Below are 8965 nucleotides of genomic sequence, written 5' to 3' on the forward strand. Positions count from 1 at the left end.
TATTTTCATTTAATTTGAGCCATGGGTTCACCCTCATACCTCATCTGCATCCAGCCAAAAGTCTATGGAACTTAAGGAAACTCATCAGTATCGCTACGGTAATATTTTCAATACATTTGAGCCATGGGTTCACCCTCATACATCATCTGGATCCAGACAAATGTCCATGGAACTCAAGGAAACTCATCCGTATCGCTACGGTCATATTTTCATAAACTTTGAGCCACGGGTTCACCCCCATACCACATCTGGATCCAGCCAAAAGTCCATAGAACTCAAGGAAACTCATCAGTATCGCTACGGTAATATTTTCCATAAATTTGAGCGATGGGTTCACCCTCATACCTCATCTGGTTCCAGACAAAAGTGAATGGAACTCAGGGAAACTCATCAGTTTCGCTAGGGTAATATTTTCAATTAATTTGAGCCATGGGTTCACCCCCATACTTCATCTGGATCCAGCCTAAAGTCCATGGAACTCAAGGAAACTCATCAGTTTCGCGAGGGTAATATTTTCAATTAATTTGAGCTATGGGTTCACCCCCATACCTTATCTGGATTCAGCCAACCAAAAGTCCATGGAACTATAGGAAACTCATCAGTTTCGCTAGGGTTATATTTTCAATTAATTTGAGCCATGGGTTCACCCCCATACCTCATCTGGATCTAGCCAAAAGTCCATGGAACTCAAGGAAACTCATCAGTATCGCTACGGTAATATTTTCAATTAATTTGAGCCATGGGTTCACCCCCATACGTGATCTGGATCCAGCCAAATGTCCATGGAACTCAAGGAAACACATCAGTATCAATACAGTAATATTTTCAATAAGTTTGAGCCATGGGTTCACCCTCATACCTCCTTTGGATCCAGCCAAAAGTCCATGGAACTATAGTAAATTCATCAGTATCGTTAGAGTGATATTTTCATTTAATTTGATCCATGGGTTCACCCCCATACCTCATCTGCATCCAGCCAAAAGTCCATGGAACTCAAGGAAACTCATCAGTATCGCTACGGTAATATTTTCAATAAATTTGAGCCATGGGTTCACCCTCATACCTCAACTTGGATCCAGCCAACAGTCCATGGAACTCAAGGAAACTCATCAGTATCGTTACCGTGATATTTTCATTTAATTTGAGCCATGGGTTCACCCTCATACCTCATCTGGATCCAGCCAAAAGTCCATGAAACTGAAGGAAACTCATCAGTATCGCTACGGTAATGTTTTCAATAAATTTGAGCCATGGGTTCATCCCCATACCTCATCTGCATCAGACCAAATGTCCATGGAACTATAGGAAACTCATCAGTATAGTTAGAGTGATATTTTGATTTAATATTAGCCATGGGTTCACCCTCATACCTCATCTGCATCCAGCCAAAAGTCGGTGGAACTCAAGGAAACTCATCAGTATCGCTACGGTAATATTTTCAATACATTTGAGCCATGGGTTCACCCTCATACCTTATCTGGATCCAGCCAAAAGTCCATGGAACTCAAGGAAACTCATCAGTATCGCTACCGTAATATTTTCAATTAATTTGAGCCATGGGTTCACCCCATACCTCATCTGGATCCAGCCAAGAGTCAATGGAACTATAGGAAACTCATCAGTATCGTTACAGTGATATTTTCATTTAATTTGAGCCATGGGTTCACCCTCATACCTCATCTGGATGCAGACAAAAGTCCATGGAACTAAAGGAAACTAATCAGTATTGTTAGAGTGATATTTTCATTTAATTTGAGCCATGAGTTCATCCTCATACCTTATCTGGATCGAGCCAAAAGTCCATGGAACTATAGGAAACTCATCAGTATCGCTACGGTAATATTTTCAATAAATTTGAGCCATCGGTTCACCCAAAAGTCCATGGAACTCAAGAAAACTCATCAGTATTGTTAGAGTAATATTTTCATTTAATTTGAGCCATGGGTTCACCCTCATACCTCATCTGCATCCAGCCAAAAGTCCATGGAACTCAAGGAAACTCATCAGTATCGCTACGGTAATATTTTCAATACATTTGAGCCATGGGTTCACCCTCATACATCATCTGGATCCAGACAAATGTCCATGGAACTCAAGGAAACTCATCAGTATTGCTACGGTCATATTTTCATTAACTTTGAGCTACGGGTTCACCCCCATACCACATCTGGATCCAGCCAAAAGTCCATAGAACTCAAGGAAACTCATCAGTATCGCTACGGTAATATTTTCCATAAATTTGAGCCATGGGTTCAGCCTCATACCTCATCTGGTTCAAGACAAAAGTGAATGGAACTCAAGGAAACTCATCAGTTTCGCGAGGGTAATATTTTCAATTAATTTGAGCCATTGGTTCACCCCCATACTTCATCTGGATCCAGCCTAAAGTCCATGGAACTCAAGGAAACTCATCAGTTTCGCGAGGGTAATATTTTCAATTAATTTGAGCTATGGGTTCACCCCCATACCTTATCTGGATCCAGCCAACCAAAAGTCCATGGAACTATAGGAAACTCATCAGTTTCGCTAGGGTAATATTTTCAATTAATTTGAGCCATGGGTTCACCCCCATACCTCATCTGGATCCAGCCAAAAGTCCATGGAACTCAAGGAAACTCATCGGTATCGCAACGGTAATATTTTCAATTAATTTGAGCCATGAGTTCACCCCCATACGTGATCTGGATCCAGCCAAATGTCCATGGAATTCAAGGAAACTCATCAGTATCGCTACGGTAACATTTTCAATACATTTGAGCCATGGGTTCACCCTCATACATCATCTGGATCCAGACAAATGTCCATGGAACTCAAGGAAACTCATCAGTATCGCTACGGTCATATTTTCATTAACTTTGAGCCATGGGTTCACCCTCATACCTCAACTTGGATCCAGCCAGAAGTCCATGGAACTCAAGGAAACTCATCAGTATCGTTACAGTGATATTTTCATTTAATTTGAGCCATGGGTTCCCCCTCATACCTCATCTGGATCCAGCCAAAAGTCCATAGAACTCAAGGAAACTCATCAGTATCGCTACGGTAATATTTTCAATAAATTTGAGCCATGGGTTCACCCTCATACCTCATCTGGTTCCAGACAAAAGTGAATGGAACTCAAGGAAACTCATCAGTTTCGCTAGGGTAATATTTTGATTTAATTTTAGCCATGGGTTCACCCTAATACCTCATCTGCATCCAGCCAAAAGTCCATGGAACTCAAGGAAACTCATCAGTATCGCTACGGTAATATTTTCAATAAATTTGAGCCATGGGTTCACCCTCATACCTCAACTTGGATCCAGCCAACAGTCCATGGAACTCAAGGAAACTCATCAGTATCGTTACCGTGATATTTTCATTTAATTTGAGCCATGGGTTCACCCTCATACCTCATCTGGATCCAGCCAAAAGTCCATGGAACTGAAGGAAACTCATCAGTATTGCTACGGTAATGTTTTCAATAAATTTGAGCCATGGGTTCATCCCCATACCTCATCTGCATCAGACCAAATGTCCATGGAACTATAGGAAACTCATCAGTATAGTTAGAGTGATATTTTGATTTAATATTAGCCATGGGTTCACCCTCATACCTCATCTGCATCCAGCCAAAAGTCGGTGGAACTCAAGGAAACTCATCAGTATCGCTACGGTAATATTTTCAATACATTTGAGCCATGGGTTCACCCTCATACCTTATCTGGATCCAGCCAAAAGTCCATGGAACTCAAGGAAACTCATCAGTATCGCTACCGTAATATTTTCAATTAATTTGAGCCATGGGTTCACCCCATACCTCATCTGGATCCAGCCAAGAGTCAATGGAACTATAGGAAACTCATCAGTATCGTTACAGTGATATTTTCATTTAATTTGAGCCATGGGTTCACCCTCATACCTCATCTGGATGCAGACAAAAGTCCATGGAACTAAAGGAAACTAATCAGTATTGTTAGAGTGATATTTTCATTTAATTTGAGCCATGAGTTCATCCTCATACCTTATCTGGATCGAGCCAAAAGTCCATGGAACTATAGGAAACTCATCAGTATCGCTACGGTAATATTTTCAATAAATTTGAGCCATCGGTTCACCCAAAAGTCCATGGAACTCAAGAAAACTCATCAGTATTGTTAGAGTAATATTTTCATTTAATTTGAGCCATGGGTTCACCCTCATACCTCATCTGCATCCAGCCAAAAGTCCATGGAACTCAAGGAAACTCATCAGTATCGCTACGGTAATATTTTCAATACATTTGAGCCATGGGTTCACCCTCATACATCATCTGGATCAAGACAAATGTCCATGGAACTCAAGGAAACTCATCAGTATCGCTACGGTCATATTTTCATTAACTTTGAGCTACGGGTTCACCCCCATACCACATCTGGATCCAGCCAAAAGTCCATAGAACTCAAGGAAACTCATCAGTATCGCTACGGTAATATTTTCCATAAATTTGAGCCATGGGTTCAGCCTCATACCTCATCTGGTTCAAGACAAAAGTGAATGGAACTCAAGGAAACTCATCAGTTTCGCGAGGGTAATATTTTCAATTAATTTGAGCCATGGGTTCACCCCCATACTTCATCTGGATCCAGCCTAAAGTCCATGGAACTCAAGGAAACTCATCAGTTTCGCGAGGGTAATATTTTCAATTAATTTGAGCTATGGGTTCACCCCCATACCTTATCTGGATCCAGCCAACCAAAAGTCCATGGAACTATAGGAAACTCATCAGTTTCGCTAGGGTAATATTTTCAATTAATTTGAGCCATGGGTTCACCCCCATACCTCATCTGGATCCAGCCAAAAGTCAATGGAACTCAAGGAAACTCATCGGTATCGCAACGGTAATATTTTCAATTAATTTGAGCCATGGGTTCACCCCCATACGTGATCTGGATCCAGCCAAATGTCCATGGAATTCAAAGAAACTCATCAGTATCGCTACGGTAACATTTTCAATACATTTGAGCCATGGGTTCACCCTCATACATCATCTGGATCCAGACAAATGTCCATGGAACTCAAGGAAACTCATCAGTATCGCTACGGTGATATTTTCATTAACTTTGAGCAATGGGTTCACCCTCATACCTCAACTTGGATCCAGCCAGAAGTCCATGGAACTCAAGGAAACTCATCAGTATCGTTACAGTGATATTTTCATTTAATTTGAGCCATGGGTTCCCCCTCATACCTCATCTGGATCCAGCCAAAAGTCCATAGAACTCAAGGAAACTCATCAGTATTGCTACGGTAATATTTTCAATAAATTTGAGCCATGGGTTCACCCTCATACCTCATCTGGTTCCAGACAAAAGTGAATGGAACTCAAGGAAACTCATCAGTTTCGCTAGGGTAATATTTTGATTTAATTTTAGCCATGGGTTCACCCTAATACCTCATCTGCATCCAGCCAAAAGTCCATGGAACTCAAGGAAACTCATCAGTATCGCTACGGTAATATTTTCAATACATTTGAGCCATGGGTTCACCCTCATACCTTATCTGGATCCAGCCAAAAGTCCATGGAACTCAAGGAAACTCATCAGTATCGCTACCGTAATATTTTCAATTAATTTGAGCCATGGGTTCACCCCATACCTCATCTGGATCCAGCCAAGATTCAATGGAACTATAGGAAACTCATCAGTATCGTTACAGTGATATTTTCATTTAATTTGAGCCATGGGTTCACCCTCATACCTCATCTGGATGCAGACAAAAGTCCATGGAACTAAAGGAAACTAATCAGTATTGTTAGAGTGATATTTTCATTTAATTTGAGCCACGAGTTCATCCTCATACCTTAGCTGGATCCAGCCAAAAGTCCATGGAACTATAGGAAACTCATCAGTATCGCTACGGTAATATTTTCAATAAATTTGAGCCATCGGTTCACCCAAAAGTCCATGGAACTCAAGAAAACTCATCAGTATTGTTAGAGTAATATTTTCATTTAATTTGAGCCATGGGTTCACCCTCATACCTTATCTGCATCCAGCCAAAAGTCCATGGAACTCAAGGAAACTCATCAGTATCGCTACGGTAATATTTTCAATACATTTGAGCCATGGGTTCACCCTCATACATCATCTGGATCCAGACAAATGTCCATGGAACTCAAGGAAACTCATCAGTATTGCTACGGTCATATTTTCATTAACTTTGAGCTACGGGTTCACCCCCATACCACATCTGGATCCAGCCAAAAGTCCATAGAACTCAAGGAAACTCATCAGTATCGCTACGGTAATATTTTCCATAAATTTGAGCCATGGGTTCAGCCTCATACCTCATCTGGTTCAAGACAAAAGTGAATGGAACTCAAGGAAACTCATCAGTTTCGCGAGGGTAATATTTTCAATTAATTTGAGCCATGGGTTCACCCCCATACTTCATCTGGATCCAGCCTAAAGTCCATGGAACTCAAGGAAACTCATCAGTTTCGCGAGGGTAATATTTTCAATTAATTTGAGCTATGGGTTCACCCCCATACCTTATCTGGATCCAGCCAACCAAAAGTCCATGGAACTATAGGAAACTCATCAGTTTCGCTAGGGTAATATTTTCAATTAATTTGAGCCATGGGTTCACCCCCATACCTCATCTGGATCCAGCCAAAAGTCCATGGAACTCAAGGAAACTCATCGGTATCGCAACGGTAATATTTTCAATTAATTTGAGCCATGAGTTCACCCCCATACGTGATCTGGATCCAGCCAAATGTCCATGGAATTCAAGGAAACTCATCAGTATCGCTACGGTAACATTTTCAATACATTTGAGCCATGGGTTCACCCTCATACATCATCTGGATCCAGACAAATGTCCATGGAACTCAAGGAAACTCATCAGTATCGCTACGGTCATATTTTCATTAACTTTGAGCCATGGGTTCACCCTCATACCTCAACTTGGATCCAGCCAGAAGTCCATGGAACTCAAGGAAACTCATCAGTATCGTTACAGTGATATTTTCATTTAATTTGAGCCATGGGTTCCCCCTCATACCTCATCTGGATCCAGCCAAAAGTCCATAGAACTCAAGGAAACTCATCAGTATCGCTACGGTAATATTTTCAATAAATTTGAGCCATGGGTTCACCCTCATACCTCATCTGGTTCCAGACAAAAGTGAATGGAACTCAAGGAAACTCATCAGTTTCGCTAGGGTAATATTTTGATTTAATTTTAGCCATGGGTTCACCCTAATACCTCATCTGCATCCAGCCAAAAGTCCATGGAACTCAAGGAAACTCATCAGTATCGCTACGGTAATATTTTCAATAAATTTGAGCCATGGGTTCACCCTCATACCTCAACTTGGATCCAGCCAACAGTCCATGGAACTCAAGGAAACTCATCAGTATCGTTACCGTGATATTTTCATTTAATTTGAGCCATGGGTTCACCCTCATACCTCATCTGGATCCAGCCAAAAGTCCATGGAACTGAAGGAAACTCATCAGTATTGCTACGGTAATGTTTTCAATAAATTTGAGCCATGGGTTCATCCCCATACCTCATCTGCATCAGACCAAATGTCCATGGAACTATAGGAAACTCATCAGTATAGTTAGAGTGATATTTTGATTTAATATTAGCCATGGGTTCACCCTCATACCTCATCTGCATCCAGCCAAAAGTCGGTGGAACTCAAGGAAACTCATCAGTATCGCTACGGTAATATTTTCAATACATTTGAGCCATGGGTTCACCCTCATACCTTATCTGGATCCAGCCAAAAGTCCATGGAACTCAAGGAAACTCATCAGTATCGCTACCGTAATATTTTCAATTAATTTGAGCCATGGGTTCACCCCATACCTCATCTGGATCCAGCCAAGAGTCAATGGAACTATAGGAAACTCATCAGTATCGTTACAGTGATATTTTCATTTAATTTGAGCCATGGGTTCACCCTCATACCTCATCTGGATGCAGACAAAAGTCCATGGAACTAAAGGAAACTAATCAGTATTGTTAGAGTGATATTTTCATTTAATTTGAGCCATGAGTTCATCCTCATACCTTATCTGGATCGAGCCAAAAGTCCATGGAACTATAGGAAACTCATCAGTATCGCTACGGTAATATTTTCAATAAATTTGAGCCATCGGTTCACCCAAAAGTCCATGGAACTCAAGAAAACTCATCAGTATTGTTAGAGTAATATTTTCATTTAATTTGAGCCATGGGTTCACCCTCATACCTCATCTGCATCCAGCCAAAAGTCCATGGAACTCAAGGAAACTCATCAGTATCGCTACGGTAATATTTTCAATACATTTGAGCCATGGGTTCACCCTCATACATCATCTGGATCAAGACAAATGTCCATGGAACTCAAGGAAACTCATCAGTATCGCTACGGTCATATTTTCATTAACTTTGAGCTACGGGTTCACCCCCAAACCACATCTGGATCCAGCCAAAAGTCCATAGAACTCAAAGAAACTCATCAGTATCGCTACGGTAATATTTTCCATAAATTTGAGCCATGGGTTCAGCCTCATACCTCATCTGGTTCAAGACAAAAGTGAATGGAACTCAAGGAAACTCATCAGTTTCGCGAGGGTAATATTTTCAATTAATTTGAGCCATGGGTTCACCCCCATACTTCATCTGGATCCAGCCTAAAGTCCATGGAACTCAAGGAAACTCATCAGTTTCGCGAGGGTAATATTTTCAATTAATTTGAGCTATGGGTTCACCCCCATACCTTATCTGGATCCAGCCAACCAAAAGTCCATGGAACTATAGGAAACTCATCAGTTTCGCTAGGGTAATATTTTCAATTAATTTGAGCCATGGGTTCACCCCCATACCTCATCTGGATCCAGCCAAAAGTCCATGGAACTCAAGGAAACTCATCGGTATCGCAACGGTAATATTTTCAATTAATTTGAGCCATGGGTTCACCCCCATACGTGATCTGGATCCAGCCAAA

This window comes from Watersipora subatra, chromosome 6 (assembly GCF_963576615.1).
Source record: "Watersipora subatra chromosome 6, tzWatSuba1.1, whole genome shotgun sequence".
Taxonomy (NCBI): domain Eukaryota; kingdom Metazoa; phylum Bryozoa; class Gymnolaemata; order Cheilostomatida; family Watersiporidae; genus Watersipora; species Watersipora subatra.